Here is a 22,345-nt window from a genome sequence, read left to right as displayed (position 1 = left end):
TTCCTCAAGAGCGACGCTGAGATTTCGTTGTGCTCTTTTCCTTTCCTGTCTGTCGCCACTCATATATGCTCTTCTCTTTTTGATGATTTCCCGTTTTATTTTTGCATTGACCCAGGGCTTATTGTTGAGGTAGATTTTGATACTATTAGTACGGATACATATTTTTTTTTTTAATTTAATGTAATTTTTTACTGCTTCGACCCGTCTTCCAGATTTGAAATAGTCTCTTGAAATAAATTTCAGTCGGTGCAGTCTAGACGACTCTGTAGTTTGAGGATGTTGAGTCTATTGTTCTATGGGTTTTTTTCTTTATGACTTTCCCCCTTTAAGTTTCGTGCGGTAATTAGACAGCAGATGAACTGTTTTGTGATCCAATATGGGTGTATAAGCTAAGTGACAATTGTTGATTCAAAAGAACCGTTTTCCTCATGTTGTCTTCAACATTAAAAAAAACTATTTTGATCAGTTAGTCAGTTCGTAATGCTATTTTACTCAGTAAGGATATTAGCACAAAAAAAAAGGGGGATGGAGACGCAAGTTAATTTAGGAGGCTCGGTGGCTGAGCGGTAAAGCGCTAGCCTTCCGAACCGGGGTTTTAATTTCGGGATTTTCGGGCGGCTCTGAGTCCACCCAGCTCTAATGGGCACCTGACATTAGTTAGGGAAAAGTAAAGGCGGTTGGTCGTTGTGCTGGCCACATGGCACCCTCGTTAACCATAAGCCACACAAACAGATGACCTTATGCCCTATAGACCACAAGGTCTGTAAGGGGAACTTTACTTTTTTCAATGTTTTGTCTTTCAATTGGCTTCACCTCTGGGTCATGGTGTTGCAGTAGCTATTGAAGGACATGCACGTTCAATGAACTCATCATCATCATCACTCCTTTGAGTTCCTCGTGGAACATAGGGCCTCGACAAAAACACGTCACTCTCCACGGTCTCTTGGAAGCTTTTTGATGATGTCCCAGCTCTTCCCGGTCTTCTCTGCTTCTTCAAGTACACTGCGTCGCCATGTTCTTTTTGGTCTTCCTCTGCGTCTGGTTCCCTGGGGGTTCCACTCTAAGGCCTGTCTAGCTCTGTTGCTGGTATCTTTTCTAAGGATGTGACCAATCCATCTCCACTTCCTCTCTAAGATCTGTACTTCTATATTTTTCTGTCCACTCATCTCCCACAGTTTGGTGTTTTCTACTTTGTCATACCAGGGTATTTTTAGGATATTTCTCAGGCATCTGTTGATGAAGGTCTGTATTTTTTTTTGTTGTGGCTTCAGTTGTTCTCCATGTTTCAGAACCATGTAGTAGGACAGCCTTGACATTAGAGTTAAAGATTCTTAGTTTAGTCTTGTTTGAGATGTAAGGAGATTTCCAGGTTGGTTTTAGCTGTGTAAATGTCTGACGCGCTAGATTTATACGGCGTTTAATGTCTTCATCTGTTCCACCTGATATACTGACTACACTCCCAAGGTATATACAATTTTCTACTTAGTCTATTATCTGAGAATCCAGTACTATGTCTCCAATGAACTAATACGAGAAAACGAAGTCACAAAACCAGCAAAAGAATAAAGAATACTCAAAAACAACGACAACAACAAAGCTTATCTAAGGGAAAGAACCACTCATTACTCCAATTTTTCAGAAAATGGATTGGTTTAGCTCCCTTTCTGCGATATAAAACAAAATTAATTAATTAGTACTGATTAGTTAACTGGTCGGTTTTGGATTGATTCGTGTATTGTTGTCAAGGCCTACTTCCACTAATATCTGTATGTGTCATGCTAAATGTACCAAAGTCCTGGATAATACCATAATGACACGTACAATGACAAAATAAGATTCAGAATGCCACTTTACCGACATATAACATGTTTAATTACATTATTTTCACTATAATACAGAAAAATAGTTAAAGTCTACACTTAGACTATATATATCCAAAAAGTCCAACTGTCCTGGACTAGGAACAAAAACACACTGCCTTATCATGAGTTACATTGTTCAACAAAACATCTCACCAAACAAAAACAACCCAAAACAATAACAGTTTTGAAATCAACCACCTGAATTGCCCCCCTTCTCCTCTACAGTAAACAGGAGACCCAGGCTGACCAGAACTCAGTCCTGACATTTCTCCCCCCTTTAATTTTTGTCTGTTTCTGGGTTCATTTAAAACAGACAAACTTCCAATAAAGAGATTTTCCAAACGTACATATATCAACTTGCAAACAAAAGTAATCTTGGTACTAAAACATAGCCTACAGTTTGTAAAAAAAAAAAAACACAAAAAAAACTATGTATCCACATGAAATGTCAATACTATACATATTGCTAGGCAATAATAATTATATGTATAAATATATATATACATATATATCAACATGTAAACAAAAAAAATAGTCAGTGAACAAGCATATTTTCCGAAATGTAAATGTTATATACAACATACTAAGCAATTATAATTATATATATATATCAACATGTAAACAAAAAATAGTGTGCAAACATATATTCTACCTTTTGTAAAAGGCGGTTAATTACATATCCCCAATCCTAGCACACAAATAACTTTGAAATGAATAACTATTAAATGTCAGTTATCTGTAATCAATGTCATGTTGGTCTATTCTGTTAGTCTAGATAGAAAGTCAGCAATTACATTTAGTTTGCCCTTTAGATGTTCTACATTAAAGTTAAATGATTGTAATAATAGAGCCCAACGACAAATTCTATTATTCCCATATGTTGCGCTCTTCAAAAAGGCCAGTGGTCTATGGTCACACTGAATTGTGAATTTAGCGCCATATAAATATCTGGACAAGCGTTGCACCCCCCAAACAATGGCAAGGCATTCTCTCTCTATTACAGAATACCGTTGTTCTCTGGGCAACAGTTTTCTGCTCAAGAACTTAACAGGATGGAATATTCCTTTTACTTCCTGCAAAAGGCAACATGATATGGCTATGTCCGACGCGTCTGTTTGCACAATAAATGGTCTATTAACGTCTGGTAATTTCAGTATAGGATCTCGTGTCATGCACATTTGAATTTTTCTTAATGCCCGGTCACATTCTGGAGTCCAATTGACCCTCGTCGGTGTCCCTTTTTTTAACAATCCAGTAATTGGAAATACTATTTCCGCGAACGCTGGAATAAATCTGCTATAAAAATTAGCAATACCTAGCAAACATCGAACCTCTTTTTTCGTTTTTGGTGCTTTTATATTTAATACCTTGTCTCTGTTATTGGGTTCTGGGTATATGTTTCCTTCACCTACAATATTACCCAAGAAAGTTATTTTAGGATACGCGATTTCGAGTTTGCTTGGCTTGATAGTAAACCCATATTCTTTTAGCCTGGACAACACTTTCTCTAGTGCTATTAAGTGTGATGACCAGTCATGCCCGAATACACAAATGTCATCAAAATAAAACACAACATTTTCCAGTCCTTTAAGAATGGTCCTAACAGTCCGATTAAAAAAACTAGGAGAATTAAGCAGACTAAACGGTAGATATTTAAATTGAAAGTGACCACTTGGTACCCTGAATGCAGTGTACTTCCTACTATTCTCTTCTATTGGTATTTGCCAGAAGCCTTTTGTTAGATCTATCTTTGTAAAAAATTTGGCACTATTAAGTTGTAAGAAAAGATCTTCTTGGTCTGGAATAGCCTCCGCGTCAAATTTGGTAACCGCGTTTAATTTCCGAAAATCTATGCAAGTACGTACTGTTGAATCTTTTTTCTTAACCAAAACGACAGGAAAGGCATAGGGCGATTGAGACTCTTCAATAATGTCCATTTCAATCATGTTCTCTATCTCCTTGTCTAAGACATCTCTCATATGAATAGGAACTGCGTATGGCCTCAGTGTAATAGGCTTTTCTGTTGTGAGCTCAATGTTGAATGATTTAACCTTCGCTTTACCCGGTATATCAGTAATTATATCTTTATACTTCTCAACTAGCGTCTGAATCTGTTCTCTTTGGGATTCGGTTAATTCAGTATTGATACTAATATGTTCCCTGGAATTTGTACTCTCAAGAGTAGGTAACTCAGTAACTTCATCCTCTTGGTTATCATCTTCCTGGTCGGTTACAAGGGACGCTATGCACGCATGTAATAATTCTTCCCCTTGACCCCCATACAATACATGAGACGCACTTCCCGAGAGTTGTAGATCACTATTTTCCTTACCCGTACATTCCGTGTTGTTTTTTTCGTGATATTTTACTAATCTGTTAACATGAAGAATTTTTACTCGATTGCCTTTCTTTATTTTTACATTAAACTTGTTAATTCTTTTTTCTACTTTATAAGGCCCCTCCCAGTGCAAGGCTAACTTATTCTGTCTCTGTGGTTTCAGTAAAAGGACAGAATCACCTGTTTGAATATCTTTTTCTTTGCTATTTCTATCATAATACCTTTTATAATTTTCCTTACGTTTTGAGCTATTATTCTGAGCTATTTGACAAGCCACAGCCAGCCTACTTTTTAGGTCTAATAAATAGTCAAACACATTCTTTATTTCTGGTTCTACCTGTTGATTAGTAAAAAGATCCTTTAGAATTGACATAGGCCCCCTGACTTTCCTTCCATACAACATTTCATAAGGGGAAATGTTAGTAGACTCATTTGGTACCTCTCTGTACGCAAACAGAAGTGCATTTATAACTCTATCCCAATTCTTAGGTTCTGCTTCGGCCGTCTTTCTCAGCATGCACTTCAAAGTCCCGTTAAAGCGTTCTACGCCCCCATTTGACATGGCGTGAAATGGTGTTGATTTAACAATCTTTATTTTAAAAAACTGACATATTTCTTTGTATAATTCGGATCTGAATTGAGATCCATTATCAGAGAGTATCTGTTCCGGGAATCCTATTCTAGTAAAAATAGCACTTAGAGCTTCTATTACTACTGGTGTTGTTGTATTAGGTAGTGGTACAGCTTCCGGCCATCTTGTTGCCAAATCAACCAACGTTAAAATGAATCTATTCTTCCGATCTGTCATTTGGAGTGGTCCTATGATATCAATAGCAACTTTAGCAAATGGAGTGGAAATAATATTCATGCGCCCTAGTTCTACCTTTCCAGCTTTTCCTGGGTGTCTACCTCTTTGACAAAGGTCACAACATTTAATGTATGTTTTTATATCTTTATCTACCCCAGGCCAAAAGAAATGCGAATATACCCGATACCTGGTTCTATTTATAGACATATGTCCCGCTAAAGGTGTAGAGTGTGCTATTTCTAATATTAGTTCACGTCTATTCGTAGGGATTACAAGTTGTCGTTCTATTACCCCAGGGGTATCTTTTCTCTCAAATTCTTTGTAAAGTAGACCTTCTTCCACTATAAATGATACCAATCCCTTTTTCTTATCTTCGACCGTTCCTGCTTTCGCTTTTTCCCATAATCTAACTAACGAACTATCATTTCTTTGATCCTCTCTAAAATCACTGTCCAATTCCATCCATTTACTTAAACCAATCCTGTCATTATCTTCCGATTTGACCCTATTGTCTTCTGCTTTCGCCATTGCCCTAGTAACAGCATTCCCATATAAAAATGCTTTAGCCTGATCAACATTTCCAATAATAATATCTGCTATTGGGTCATTGAACATGGCCGCTACAAAGACTCCTTTTAAAAATGGAGTATCAATGTCTATCCAAGCAAGTGGATACTGAAAAGTTTGTCCATCTATTAATTTTAAAGTGAAAAACCCATCTATCTTCTGACTTTCTTCTATCAAACTTTCTCGGACCCCAATTATGCTCGCCCCCGTATCTCGTAGGACAGATACCCTTCGATCTCCTAAAAATCCCTCCACTATTTTCAATCCACCAACTGATTTATCTTTATAATCCAAAAAATTAAATGTATCAGTGTGACATGCAAACAATCCCACTTGTTGCCCCCTTTCTGGTAATACTCTTAGTCATTGCTGTGTTGGACCTCTATTCTCATTTATCTTTACCCGACACCATCGAGCAATGTGTCCGCCCTTTCCACATCTATAGCATATCACTTGTGTACCCTCTGTGTTTATATTATTCGGGCGACGATTGACCAGTGGCACCAAAAGCTACATATGGGATATCGTTGCTAGTTACTTTGTTACTTCCCTTTACAATATGTGTGGAGCCTTTAGTGGCATCTCTAAATTGATCAATACAGTCTAAGACCTCTTGGGCTGAAGTAGGCTTTCGTAGCAAAATATCTTTCAGGGCCTCAGAAGATAGCACACTGTAAAGTCTGTCTCTCATTATAAGGTCAATTATACCGTCTACTGTCATTGGGGTTTGTGATGTTTTAAGCCAGTTGTCAAATGTCCTTTTCAAATGGAAATAAAAATCTTTCATGTCGTCCGTCTTTGGGGAAAGTTCATGCCACAGTGTTCGGCAGGCTTCTTCTGTGAGTTGGGCTTGTTTTAGGAGCTCCCCCTTAACAAAATCATAGTCAGTGTTATGTATCAGTTTTGTTTGTATCATAAACAATTTTAGTTTTTCATTTAACTTGTGAGTGAGGACAAGTGGCCATCTTGTCTTGGGTATGTCGTTAGCAGTAGCAGTCGTTTCAAACAGTTCTAAGTAGAATAACAAGTCCTCGTTGTCTTTCATGCATTTTAGGTTTTTGTCTAACTGTTTACTCTGTTGGGGGTTGTCGTTAACTGTCATGTCTTTCTTATCCATTTCATGTTGTCTTGCTAGTTGTTTGTCCTCCATCTCTCTTATATGTCTTTTCTCCTCCGCTTCCCTTGTCAGTCTATCTAAGTCAATTTTCTGTTGGGCCTCTATAAATTTCTTTAACGTTTTGCCCTTAAACCCCAACATCTGAGCCTGGGCTACTATCTCCTCAAATGGACGAGGTATAAACTCTGACATTTTCCTACAGCAGTGTCCTTTATTACAATATTACCTCACAAAATGATATACATACAAAAACAATTAAAGCAAAATTAAAATAATACTAATACCTCTGCTCATACTTATGTTGTTCAACTGGTACTCCAACAGGTTAAAGACAATAGTCCAAGGTTATCCAATAATGTGATTTCTCTTAGTCTATTTCAGGTAGATAATCCAACAGGTAATCCCAACATGGCTTTATACCTACGCGCGGTACCGGTACTTGGAATGTATCACATAAGTTAAATTCATATAAGTATTATATCCAGCAGTAGCTTCTTCAGTATAATCCTAATAGAATGTACCACAAAAGTTAAATTCATATAAGTAGATAATCCAACAGGTAATCCCAACATGGCTTTATACCTACGCGCGGTACCGTACTTGGAATGTATCACAAAAGTTAAATTCATATAAGTATTATATCCAGCAGTAGCTTCTTCAGTATAATCCAAATAGAATGTACCACAAAAGTTAAATTCATATAAGTATGAGATCCAGCAGCAGCTTCTTCAGTATAATCCAAGGAATGAGCGTATTGGTAATCCAATTATGAGGAACGAAATTGGCCATGCATATACACTTATGTTTAGACGTACGAGGGGGTGCTACTATTACTTGCTAATAGTGAACACATTCGGCATGTTAAATCATTATTATTAGATAGTAACAGCCTAAAATACTGACGACGAGTTTCCGCTCCTTATGGACTTGAACTCTTTCATTAGTACACACTTGGAGATATGCGCTGTCTGGGTGCAGCAGATACTTCAGGTTACTGTACTCAGAGATATGCGTTGTCTGGGTGCAGCAGATACTTCAGGTTACTGTACTCAGCGATATGCGTTGCCTGGGTGCAGTAGATACTTCAGGTTGCAGTACTGAGAGATATATGCTGTCTGGATACAGCAGATACTTCACTGGAGATTGATGCAGCCATCACATGTAGTTGTTTTGGACGGGCCCCCAAAATGTCAAGGCCTACTTCCACTAATATCTGTATGTGTCATGCTAAATGTACCCAAGTCCTGGATAATACCATAATGACACGTACAATGACAAAATAAAATTCAGAATGCCACTTTACCGACATATAACATGTTTAATTACATTATTTTCACTATAATACAGAAAAATAGTTAGAGTCTACACTTAGACTATATATATCCAAAAAGTCCAACTGTCCTGGACTAGGAACAAAAACACACTGCCTTATCATGAGTTACATTGTTCAACAAAACATCTCACCAAACAAAAACAACCCAAAACAATAACAGTTTTGAAATCAACCACCTGAATTGCCCCCCTTCTCCTCTACAGTAAACAGGAGACCTAGGCTGACCAGAACTCAGTCCTGACAATTGTCATGGACAATAAATAATTATGCGAAATATCAACTTGATCCGAGAATGGGAAGTGAGAGAAAAAGAAACGTGACAAATCGTAGTAAGGGGATTAAATCGATATACACTTCTCATTTATTACCAATTATTCCCCTGATTTTGATATCAAAGAAAATAATGTATCACCAATAATTAATTATCTAAATGTTTTTTTTTAATTATCTCATATCTTGTCAGGTACAAGGTATAATTTTGCAAAGTTTAAAATGGATCCAAGAAGGAGATGAGGTTGAACAAAAATGTTCAAACTTTTTACCAGACAGACAGACGGACTGACACAGTGAGTTGATATTAGCTTTATAAAAAGGAACACATACCAGTTTTGCCCATTGGACATTCACATTCGAAATAGCCGACCCTGTCGTAACAGATTCCCCCATTGTAGCAGGGCATCTGCTGGCAGTCGTCCTCGTTGTGGGCGCAGTAGGTGCCGTCCCAACCGTTGACACAAACACAGGAGAAAGATCCTGGGGTGTTCATGCAGATGCCCCCGTTCAGGCACATGTTGGGGTTCAGGGCGCACTCGTCAACATCCTCGTCGAAGTAGCGGCCTAGACGAGAGCAGAATGAACACAAGTTCCATTAGAAAGTTTTGTTTGCAAGGGCTTGAGTAAAGAAAAGGGAATTAAATTTAATGAGCTCTCCCCACTTACAAACATGCCTCCCACTCATTCTAAACCTTGTCCAAAACACGGACTTCGTACAAAATTTGTAGTTAGATAATGGACCTAGGGGAAGGCGCGGTGGCTGAGTGGTAAAACGCTTGGCTTCCTAAATCGTGTGTCCGGGCTCGAATCCTGGTGAAGACTGGAATTATAAAGTAGCGCCTATGAGTCCACCCAGCTCTATTGGGTACCTACAAATTAGTTGGAAAGGGGAAAAGTAAAGAATGTTGGTCGTAGTGCTGGCCACGTGACACCCTCGTTTACTGTGGGCCACAGTAACAGATGACCTAAACAGACTAAACTATAACTGCTTGTGTGTGTTATCTTACCGACGAAGTAAAAAATAAATGCTGGGCATTTCGTAACCATTTTAGGCAATGTAGGAAAGGAAGTAGATGTTTCTTACTTTGCCTGAAAACGCTAGCGAACATTGACGATATTGGTAATTATAAGAGATAATGGTCGTATAATATAATAAACAAATACTGAGGATATCGCCTTGCGGTTTCATTCACAGAACAAACAAAATTGTTGCCTACTGTCAACAACAACATTTTCTACATCGTATATTTCTAGATTATCTTATCTTCTTATCTTATATAATACAGACCTTACTTCAAAAAAAAAAGATGATTACGTCCTACGCGTCATACATTTAGTCATGCATATTAACCAATGGCTTAAATTCTGCCAAGTCACTGGTTTTCCTGGCTAGCTCAGGCAACCCATTCCATGCTCTAATAGCACTAGGGAAGAAGGAGCATTTGTGCAAATTTTTCCTAGCGTATGGAACGAGGAATGTGCTTTTTTTCTGTGTGTCTTTCAGAGTATTTTATTAAATTTTGTTTTTGTATTTGAAGATTATGGCTAAACGTGTATATTTACGTAAATCTTATATAGATTACATATAAATTCTAGATCTAGATGTAGATCTATAGATCTTAAAAGTTCTAAATCAGAAGCCTGGATCTAGATGTCCATATAATGAAAGGGACAATACATATTTGCACAATTATGCATTAACCGCAGGCCAAACAAATCAATTTCTAAAGAAAGAAATTTCTATAAATAAAAAAAGAGCATAAAACTAAAATGTTATTTAACCTTGGTTAGGCCAATAATAGAATATGCTTCCTCTGTTTGGGACCACTCAACTCAAGAAACTGGAAGAGACACAAAATAGAGCAGAGATATTCATAACAAACGAATATTCACATTTGACTAGAGTAACACGTTTAGTAAAATCACTAAATTTAGAAAGTTTTCAGGACAGAAGACTTAAAAATAAAGTAGCAATTATACATAAAACACTGAACCATAATCTTCAAATACAATAACAAAATCTAATAAAATACTCTGAAAGACACAAAGATAAAGGTACGTTCCTCATCCCATATGCTAGGACAATTTTGTAAAATGCTCCTTCTTCCCTATCGCTATTAGAGCATGGAATGGGTTGCCTGAACCAGCCTGGAAAACCATTGATTTCTCAAAATTTAAGTCAATGGTTAACATGCATGACTATATGCATATCGCGTAGGACGTAATCATCTTCTTTTTGAAGTAACGTCTGTATTTAATAAGATAAGATGGGTAACATTTATTGTACATTTTTTCAATTAATTTTTTAAAGATTATTTCTATTTAAAATTGTTTTATGGAAGGTATTGTCTTATAAAAAAAAATTTTTTAATGATTTTTTTTGTTTTAGCTTTAGATAGGCCTAAGTTATGATAATTGTTTTTTTTTTTTACTGTAGCTTCGAAGAAATGTTGGGGCCTCCACAACATCCGACCCTGCACATACTTAGCAGATCTAGCCGCCTATTTACTATTTAAGGAGATTTATATAAAATCAAATCAAAAGAAGGAAAATGAGCAGGCCAATATGACGGAATGGAGAAGAGGTCAAGAAAACAGAGTCCTTACATCTTTTGTAAACTTGCTAACTGGATGATTCCTATAATTTTAGACATTGCCAACTTTAAGTCTAACTGTTGTGTCAAGACAATACTTTCTTACCTGCACAGGTCACGGAGAAGAAGTAAAGTAGCAGACATGTCAAATGTATCCTTTGCATTGTGTATTGAGATGACGATTTCAAGCCAAATTAAGAAATTCACTGCCGAAATAATTGTGCATAAATTTATATGAACAGAAAATGATGTTTTATATTATAAAAAGTTTGTATATTATTTTCTAAAGTATAATCAAATACATGTAAAAAATATTTACAATAACATTAGATTTTTTTTTTTTATTTTCAAACGAAGAAAATCGACTAGAAGTTTAATTTTGTTATTTTTATGAAACGAAGGTTTCGTGGTGAAAGACTTCGATTTGTCAATATCAGGCCAGAATAATTTACTGCAATGCCTCATTTCAGAATATTAATTAATAATAATTTGTTTTCGGAAAGGATTATTATTTACCATTATGAAAATGATTTTAGGGTTATTTCTCTTGCCTTAAGTAAGCTTGGATTTCAATGGACTTGATTAAATATATTTGTTGTACGATTCATTCCTGTAGGCTGCTTTGGTATCTAATGTTTTCTGTTACTATGGAACTTATTCCTTTTCAATTTGACACACTATTTTATAATTTCATTCTGAACGTGATTCTAGGTAGATGAATCGTTCTGTAAGAATTCAAGAAACAGATTTTATTCTATAACCATTCCGTGAACTGATGAGTAATATTTATTGAACGCCCTGGGCAGGATTTTATTGACATTCTCTTCCCTTATAATAAAATTGCACTTGATAATATTTGTTTAAAAAAAAAAAAAAAAAGTAAAGTTCCCCTTTCAGACCTTGTGGTCTATAGGTCAGATGATGTAAAGGTCATCTGATTCTGTGGCCAACGATTAACTAGGGTGTCATGTGGCCAGCACAACGACCAACCGCCTTCACTTTTCCCCAACAAATGTCAGGTACCACGTAGAGCTAGGTGGACTCAGAGGCGCCCAAAGATCCCAAAATTAAAAATCCCAGTCTACACCAGGATTAGAACCCCAGACCCCGGTTCGGAAGTCAAGAGTTTTTACTTTAACCGCTCAGCCACAGCGCTTCCTACTCGATAATATTAAATAATCTTAAAGCCTGTCACATGTCTGAGTCATTTTTATTTTCTTATATCAAATGTGTATATATGTTGTTATTAAATCTAGTAAAGTAGAAAAAAAGTAAAGTATTCCTTTCAGATCTTGTGGGTCATCTGTATCTTTGTTGGCAAGGTGTCCTTTGGTCAGCACAAAGACCAACCGCTTTTACTTTCCTCAACTATAGTCAGGTACCCAATAGAGTTGGGTGGACTTAGAAGCGCCTTAAAAATCTCGAAATAACAAAATCCTAGTCTTCACTGAGATTTGATCCCGAGACCAGGCACGGTCCTAACAATTGCGGGGCCCTATGCGAAACGGATCGCGCGGGACCTAGCCTGGGTGGGAATAAGGATAATAAGTGAAAATTAAGATTTTGTAGTAAGAAAAAAAAAATTCGACTTTGAATTTTATTCATTCTTTGCTAAGTACAAATTTGCGATCAAATTAACTTTACTTTTAACCTATGGCATATTTATATGCCAGTGACTATAAAAGAAAATAAAGTATATGAACTTCCGATTAAGGTGAAAATTCGCTCGATTATTACATGAAAGCTGACAATGCCTTTTTTTCTTTTATCGCGCGTAGGATTTGCGTTTTCCGCAATGAACGACACCCACTAATGACAATTTTGAGTTTTCAGGAGATTTTAATAAATTAAGATTTCCAGGAATTTTTCGTATAGCCTATATTTTGCAATTTAATAATTACACCTAGAATTAGCACGGGGCCTATGAAAACGCGGGGCCCACTGCGACCGCATAGGTTGCAATGGCCTAGGACCGGCCCTGCCCAAGACCACAGGTTCGGAAGTCAAGAATCTCTTAATCACTCAGCCACTGCGCCCCAATTAAATATAGTCCCCCCTTAAGTCTTGCATGACCGTAAATCATGTCCCGCACTGTGGTATAGCATAAACTTTAATAAGAAGAACAAAAAAAAAACTAAAACAATGCTATTGTCCTATTTTCTGCGTTTCATTTACATTTTTAAGAGTTTCCTTCGTTTGTAAATAACATTAAGGGCTCAACAAAAATAAAATACAAAGCAAAAGCAACAATTACTTACACAGTATTAAAACATGTCAGCTACTGCACAACTGAAGTGTGACACTCCATGCCTGTCTATGTCATGTATTTATATATTGCTGACCTATGGATTAAATAAACTGTTGTACTTCAAATGTAGTGGTTTCATGCAGGGAACAGGACATGGATCTGAAGCCAACGTTTAAAAAAAAACGCCATAAATTGTGTATGCTTGAAAATAGAAAGATTAACACAATCTTTTCTTTTTTTTTACAGAGGTGACGTGGCTGATTAGGTAAAGATCTTGGCATCTGAACCTAGGTCAAAAAATGTAAAGGTCATTTGTTTCTGACGGTTGACAAGGGTGTCATGTTGCCAGCACAATGACCAATTGCTTTCAATTTTCCTCAACAAACGTCAGGTACGCGTTACAGTTGGATGGTCACAGAAGCGAGCTAAAGCTCCCTAAATTCAAAATTCCATCTCTTCGTCGAGATTTGAGACCGAGAATTCAGGGCCGGTCCTAACAATTGCGGGCCCTATGTGAAACTGATTGCGCGGGGCCTACTCTTGGTGGGAATACGGATAATAAGTGAAAGTTACGATTTTCGACTATGAATTTTATTCATTCTTTACTAAGTACAAAATTGGGATCAAATTAACTTTACTTTAAAAACCTTTGCAACATAAGGCATATTTATATGTCTATGACTATAAACGTAAATAAAGTATTGGAACTTCCGATTAAGGTGAAAATTCGCCCGATTATTACATTTTTTACATGAAAGCTGACAATGCCTTTTTTTTCTTTTATCGCGCGTAGAATTGGCGTTTTCCGCAATGAATGACAACCACTAATTTTACGCAAAAACTGATCAGAGTCTCATCTTGAAGTTCCACAGATCTAAATATGCAATCGGTCATGCACCAGTCTCTCTGCGTGTTCTCCTAGAGCTGACAAGAAAAGTGTAAGCACTTTATTTGTAGCGTAACGAAGTGAAGTGTCTGCCAAACTCATAGTGTAAAGTGTAGTAGAAATTATTAATTGCATTGCAGTACCTAATCACGAATCAGAAGATGAACTTGCAGTGGATATTCAATATGTATGAGCTTCTTAAATAGGTCTGTTTGTTTGTTTTACATGTTTCGGATGTTCCTTCAGAGTTGAATATAGTTTACATACTAATCCAAACCTCCCACAGGACGACGGTGTATGGGAGCGGGCAGGATTTGAACCCTCGACCATCGATAAATTCGAACGACAGTCCAGCGCGCAAAGCCATCCTAAAAAGTAATGAAACCATTGCAGGTTGGTTCTCAACCGGGTCAAAAAATAAGAAATAAATAAAATTTAAAAAATAAGGCAGTGACACTGATCAAATTATAAAGGGGACAATACTCTTGGAGTAATATGGACTCTCTCCTCACATTGAGTTATGTCCCATTTACAAGACAACACATATGTTCAGAATTACATTGGGATTGTAGCAGCTTTAATTTCTGACATCCCTTTAAAAAGCAATTTTTAGCGGTCCCCGAAAGGGGAAAAGACGCTATTAGTTTTGTGTGGCCTGTCTGTCCGTCTGTCCGTCCGTCCCGTTTAGATCTCAGAAACAAGAAGAGAAAATGAAAATCGGACATCATGATATTTTAGATCATTCAAAGTTCTGACGCAATGGCTACTTTTTTCTTTTCCGAAAGTGAACCATCTAATTTTTAAAATTATATATGCAAGAAAATTTTTCAAAAAAATTACACCACTTTTCAATAAAAAACTTCAGGGGTGGTAACTTTTTTAAAAGGTCATGGACTTCTTCATTAATAACTCAAGCTACATTCATAGATTCGCGCATTGGTACAAAAATTGGCATCTAACTGATACGAATTTCGTTTTAGGTATTAGTTTCAAAAATAACATACTACTTTTATAGCGCGCAGTTTTGACATATCCTCATTATAGGGGCCTACACATGATAGTCTAAAAAAGACTAAATAGAGCCCAGATCTAGATATATCTATAATTTATGTTCTTTAAATGTATGAATAATTTGAACACAATTGTACTTATTAAGGCAATAAATTATCTTCTGACAGCTTGGAGGTGCAGATTTATTTATTATATAAACAATAGTATCACATTAAGAAATGAATCGGATACGAACAGCATAGTAGCCTACATCATTACCCGGTAACAGAAGGCCCACTATTCATGATCATAACATTGGCCTAGGTCTAGTAATTGTAAGATTGAACGAGTAAACTCATACGAGTTCTAGTCTAGATATAGTAGATTCTATATCAAGATTCTATATTTAGCTCTAGATCTAGATATAGACTTATATCTAGACTTAGATCTAGATGTAGACTAGATCTAACTCTAGATCTAGATTTACATCTATGTAATTCAATTTCTAGATCTAGACTTAGATGTAGTTCTAGACCTAGACTTAGATCTTGAATCTAGATTTATATCTAAAACTAGGTCTAGATCTAGCTAGATCTATGTCTAGTTTGTATGACAAATGACAATGGAGATAGTAATTTTTATTCCCAAAGGGAAAGTCTTGTTGTTATTTCTATACAATTGTAGCTGAAAATAGGTCAAGAATATTTTTTTTTCGTGTTTCAAATACATATGGTTTCGTTAGAAGAATAAATCGTTTGTTAGTGTCTCTTTATTACAATGTAACATGTTATTAATTTTGAATGTATGGATAAGGTTAATAATTATTATTTTAAAATGTGTCTATGTAACCTTGTTTAAACATTGTGAATGACTCTACTCTAGACCAAAGAAACAAGCAAAATATATAATAAAAACAAAAACAAAACAAAGTTTATCAAAGAAGAAAAACTCCACACTTACAACTATTTCTCTCAATAACCTTGAAGTTATTTCCCTTATTCGATGTCAAACAAAATAAGTGGTTACTAAGACTAAGACTGCTTTATTGATCCTTACGGAAATTTGTTGTGATTACAAGGACTCATGTCTCATATAAAGACAACACAACAGAAAAATACACATAAATACAACAGACAACATAAAGAGTTCATTCAGCGAGTACACACAGGTATCTTGGTGCATTTCATGTTCCCTGATCAATGAGTGGCGTTGATAGAGTCTGACCGAGTGAGGTACGAACGAGTTTTTGTACCGCTCCGTTCTTGTACCAATCATTAATTTACTATTGGGTTAATTTTTTAATTGATTAGTTGTTTTAAGTTTCCATAAACAATTGGTCAAAGGTTCGACTTGATCCGAGAATGAGTTTGGGAGAAATAACATTATCAATTATCTAAGGGGGGGGGGGAAGAAACCTTACATATTTAAAACAAAAATCCGTGAATACTGGATGATAAATTTCCCTTGTTGGTATCAAACAAAAAATAATTAATTACGAGTAATTATCTTACAATTTGGTTAATTTTTCTTTTTGATTCAAGTCTTGTCTATGCCAATGAATAATTGTGCAAAGTTTCAACTTGATCCGAGAATGGGTGTGGGAGAAATAACGTGTTATAACTTTTTACCATACAGAGTGAGTTGATATAAGCTTTGTAAAAATATGCTGGTAACAACGCGTCGTGTCATATCTTTCTTAGTTGTGACTTTGGGTCATGACATGTGTCACTTCATGCTCTTAAAACTAAGTGAACCTTGAGTCATACTTCAGACCACAACAGAGACTAAAACACATTGGTCAACTTCAGAGTCAGCAGATAACCAATTTACTTCTTGAAATAACCTGCTTGATGTTCTATTCTGGTTGCTAATAGGAATACATTGTACACAATTAAGCTTAGCTTTAAGAATAATGCTCCATTTCCTTAGTCCTCACTGTCATAATTAGAAAATTAAACGTTGTCTCTGATTTTAAATGTATTAAATTAATATTCAAACATGGGATGTTAGCTAGAAGGTAATTACAGCAGATGTCCTAAGCGTAATGCTTTGAGAAAAAAAAAATTGAATGCCTTTATGCTCGCTTTAAAAATACGTCACCTCCCCCCTCCACTCACTAACAAAAAGACACACACACACACAGGGTACAGTGAAACGCTGATAAGATGATAGAAAATCCACAACTACTCGTCTGTAAACCCGATACATCCCCAATATACATCCCCAATATACATCCCATTACCTTTACCTTTACCTAACCTTTAGTCTGTTGGACCGGTGGGACACCATGCAAGATCCGTCGACCGTCTTTCTCCATTCCTTTCTGTCTTTTGCCTTACATAGATAGAACCAGTAGCGTAGCTAAGGTATATGATGGCCAGTGCGGTAACTCGTTGATGATGCCCCCCCCCCCCAAAAAAAAAAAAATAAAACGAAACAAAGCATAGAAAAGTCGTGTTTTTTTCCGACCTAATGTGCAGTCAGTCCAGGTATTGCTAGGTCGACAATGAAATATCATATCAATTTAACAAAAAAGATTCTACAAATAAATCGTACGTGCTTTCTTGGTTGCAAAACTATCAATAATTTTATGGAAATCTATTTTGTTACAACAATTTCCAAATTAGTGAGTCTCGAATGTTTTATCGATGATTTCAATACATTCGACCTGAGGATTCAATAGTTGGGATGGCGACGAAAAATCATGCTTACTTACCGCATCATGATATTGCTCATATCGGGTGATTTCTCGAATTATCACGTCCAAGGAAGAATAAATTTCCCTCTGTAGCTCTTTTTTGCCTGTTACTACAGAGTCTTCACCTTTTTCTCCTGTCATCCTTTTTCTTGTGTCCAATACGGTGGCTGAGCGGTAAAGCGTTTGGCTTCCTAACCGGGGGTCCCGGTTTCGAATCCTGGTCAAGACTGGGATTGTTAATTTAAGGCGCCTCTAAGACCACCCAACTCTAATAGATACCTGACGTTAGTTGGGGAAAAGTAAAGGCGGTTAGTCGTTGTACTGGCCACATGACACCCTCGTTAACCGTAGGCCACAATGTCTGAATGGGGAACCTTTTTTTATATTAATATTCCTTTGAGGTTTGCTAATTCCCAGATCTGTGCACGCGCTTTCAGCAAAGGTAACACGGCTACAACGATGTCGTCCTGAATATTAATTACGAATGGTTTTAATGTTTTCCGTTTAAGTGCGAAATCTCGAAAAGATAATCCATGTTTTTGAAGGTAGACTTGCGTGTCCATTATTTTAGTGAATACAGCGACATAAACCCCAGAAAATAAATGTAGTCTGCATAGTAACTAAAAAACTGCCTGCTTCAGAACTTGTAAAAGATTTTTTCATCTTTATTAGTCAATGTCTCTAGAATTTCTAAAATTTAAAAATAAAATTAACTATAACCACCTTGACGGCTTATCCTCAGGCGCTCCAGTGAGTTTTAACCAAGTCCAGCGGAACTGTTCTCACTAACAAGATAAGGGGCAAAGACGAGTAACAGGCGCCTTAACCAGTAAGCTTCGGGCCGGAGGGGCTCGTTAGCCATGGCTGGCTACCCACTTAGAAGAAGGAAAACTCTGAATTCAAACCTCTGTTGCTTTGCAGGTATACCCAATCATAGGAAAGCCTTCGGGAGTCAATCCTGAGGGAAAATCAGGAGCGTGGAGAGGGGAGGGGGAACTGATGTGTGGGTGATAATGCCCAGGCATTCATCTCATCTCCATGTGATGATCCATAGTCACTTCGCGTCTGAAGGAGGCCAGACATGAATGTGCTTTGTATACAGCCGCCTCTAGTACCGCTTGAGAGATACCCGTTTGATTTTAGATAGGTTTCAAATTTATAATTATTTTGTACCAAAGAGCTTATTAAATTTTATTCTGCAGTGCAGTAAGTTACATAAGACATTGTCACATTGAAGATGTTTAAGATACACTAAACATTGTCACATTGAGATTTTAAGTTACATAAGACATTGTCACATTGAAGATGTTTAAGTTACATAAGACATTGTCACATTGAAGATGTTTAAGTTACATAAGACATTGTCACATTAAAGATGTTTAAGTTACACAAAACATTGTCACATTGGAGATGTTTAAGTTACACAAAACATTGTCACATTGGAGATGTTTAAGTTACACAAAACATTGTCACATTGTAGATGTTTAAGTTACACAAAACATTGTCACATTGAAGATGTTTAAGTTACACGAAACATTGTCACATTGAAGATGTTTAAGATATACTAAACAATGTCACATTGGAGATGTTTAATATACACAAAACATTGTCACATTTAAGATGTTTAAGTTACACAAAACATTGTCACATTGGAGATGTTTAAATTACACAAAACATTGTCACATTGGAGATGTTTAAGATACACTAAACAATGTCACATTGGAGATGTTTAAATTACACTAAACATTGTCACATTGAAGATGTTTAAGTTACACAAAACATTGTCACATTGGAGATGTTTAAGTTACACAAAACATTGTAACATTGGAGATGTTTAAGTTACACAAAACATTGTCACATTGAAGATGTTTAAGTTACACAAAACATTGTCACATTGGAGATGTTTAAGTTACACAAAACATTGTAACATTGGAGATGTTTAAGTTACACAAAACATTGTCACATTGAAGATGTTTAAGTTACACAAAACATTGTCAGATTGGAGATGTTTAAGATACACTAAACAATGTCACATTGGAGATTTTTAAATTACACAAAACATTGTCACATTGGAGATGTTTAAGATACACTAAACAATGTCACATTGGAGATGTTTAAATTACACAAAACATTGTCACATTGGAGATGTTTAAGTTACACAAAACATTGTCACATTGGAGATGTTTAAATTACACAAAACATTGTCACATTGGAGATGTTTAAGTTACACAAAACATTGTCACATTGGAGATGTTTAAGAAACACTTAACAATGTCAAGGACACTTGAAAATTGATACCGAATTAAAAGACACAAGCAGAAAAGCTTTCTTTTCCCTTTCCTTTTCCTATCCCTTAGTCTGTTGGACCGTCTGGGCACAAAGCAAAACTCGTCGACCGTCTTTCTTCATTCCTCCCTGTCTTTTCTCTTGTTTAGAACCTCTTTCAATGACAGGCCCGTCCATTCTTTTATGTTGTTCTCCCATCGCTTTCTCTGTCCGCCTCTTCTTCTTTTTCCTGGTACTGTTCCCTGAAGGAAGATCTTTGCGAGCCCCGAAGATCTTGTAATATGGCCATAGATTGCATATATTTATTTATATTTAGCAGGTCATCATGGGGTCCGATCGCTGCAGTCTCTAATATCTTGGTTTGCGATGCGGTCTTTGAATGTGATACCTTGGATCCTTATGTAGCATTTCAATTTCATTGGATCCTCCTCTCTAGCTCTGTAGTCAGCGTTCGAAACTCGCAAGCATATAAAAGACACAAACTGCTTAGCGAAGAAGAGAATTATATATATAGATGGCCCATTCTATTTAAAATTGCAAAATGATATTGAATTATTTCTAAACTTTGAAAACTAAAGATCTTTTCTTTTTAAGACAGAAAAGATCGATTGTCCGAGCTTCGTAGCGAATTCACCTGAAAAATAAAATGTTAATTAAAAACATTGTTTATGAACACTTCCATTAATTTGTATACCAGATATACCAAGAAGCTTGCTATTTACACTTTATTCGCCATGTATGAAAATGTTTTCTCCGTTTACTGACTGTTTTACAATTCTTTACTGATTTGACATAAAAAATTATTCTTGAAGGTACATGATATATCATTGGTGCCGTACTTTCCTTCTTCGAAACTTATTTCCAAGCAATGTTCATTGTTGTTATTATCAGGTTGTTTATTCGCCCAGTTTACATAGATCACGTTTAAACCAGTACGTAGATAAATCCAGTTGTTTTCTGAATGGGCGTCTGTTCCTGCGATGAACGCCCTTTTGACTTGAGCCTTCTCTAAAAGATCTCTAGCTATGTTAAACTCGTTTAGGTCATGAACCTCCATTAAATAGCCGCCTATAGTTTTGCAATTGGAATCAGCATCGCTGGCGTTTAGTACAAGCAGCCTCGAGACATAGTACATGGTATCATTGCGAGTCTCGGGGCCAAAATAAAATTGATCTCTAGTGCAATCACATCCTGCTTTGAAATCAAAGCGATTAATTGTTAACTTTTCACTCAAACTAACAGCAGATCCTGATTGGTCTCTTCCAGTCACGTGACACGTATAAATCCCCACGTCTTGTAAACTCGGCTTTACTAAAGACACTGTCAACGTAAAACCTTTCTTGTGTTTCAAATATGTCACTTCAATATCCTTGTCGTGGGCTGTGAAACAGGTCGTTTGCCCAACATCATCGGGTTTAGTTAGGGTAGCGAAGTTCTGGAAGGTTTCTTTCGTGTGTTTCACAATAGAAACAGCATCCACTTTTCTGGTGTCAGAAGTGTTCCAAAAGCATTTCATCGAGATTGAATTTGTAGTGTCTAGAGCCAACACACGAGGTGTAGTCTGGAATAGAAGAACTCCGTCTGTAAAATAAAACGTATTATTAATGATAATTCTTATATATTTTAACGAGATTATATCAAGTCAGTCTGTCTGTCAGGTAAGAATTTTGTACCCTTTTATTTTTCCAACTATTTTCCGATCAAGTTGAAACTTTGCAAAAATTATTCACTGTTGATGACACCAAAATTAAGCCTATTAGTCGTAATTATTTCTGTTTTATTTAGAAAAATAGAGATTAAATCCATAACGGGAGACATGAGACAATAATCACACACAGTGGCACCATCATGGAGGCTCAAGTTCGAATACAGACTCGAGCGACCTTTATTAAATTGCTTTAGAAAAGGCAGCACGGAAGTCTTCTTCCTGATAACACCCCCCCCCTTCCTTTCCAGTCTTGTCCACAAAAGTGATTGGACCGTAACGCACTGACCATGATCTAAAAAAATGTATAAGCATGCTATATGGAAAATGTGCTAAATCGGCGGCGTTGACCCGTGACAAAAATTCATGCACAGTCGCACCCCGACAAACAAGAATAGAGCTCTCGGATCGCACTCAGAAAGGTTAAGGTCCAATCTGGTCCAATGATAAACCAGTCTATAAAACCTCTATCCTTTTTCGTCCTCTTTTTGTATGGCTATGTCCTCTTTTGTCCTCTTTTTTTTTTTTTTTTTTTTTGTAAAGCTTTTTCCTCCTGTTAAAGATTTGTTTTTTTGTCCTCCCTTGTAAAGCTATGTCCTCTTTTTTGTCCTCTTTTGTAGACCTATGTCCTCTTTTTTGTC

General features: G+C 36.5%; 1 pseudogene; it reads right to left on the bottom strand.

Moving 5' to 3' along the window:
* LOC106058016 (neurogenic locus Notch protein-like) overlaps nt 1-11,130 on the bottom strand; it is a 35,362-nt pseudogene extending 24,232 nt beyond the window's left edge.
* Nucleotides 11,131-22,345: the final 11,215 nt, after the last annotated feature.

The sequence above is a fragment of the Biomphalaria glabrata genome, chromosome 11 (genome assembly GCF_947242115.1).
Source record: "Biomphalaria glabrata chromosome 11, xgBioGlab47.1, whole genome shotgun sequence".
Lineage (NCBI taxonomy): Eukaryota > Metazoa > Mollusca > Gastropoda > Planorbidae > Biomphalaria > Biomphalaria glabrata.
Note: the sequence above shows the minus strand (reverse complement) of the source record. Positions and strands in the feature narration are given on the sequence as shown.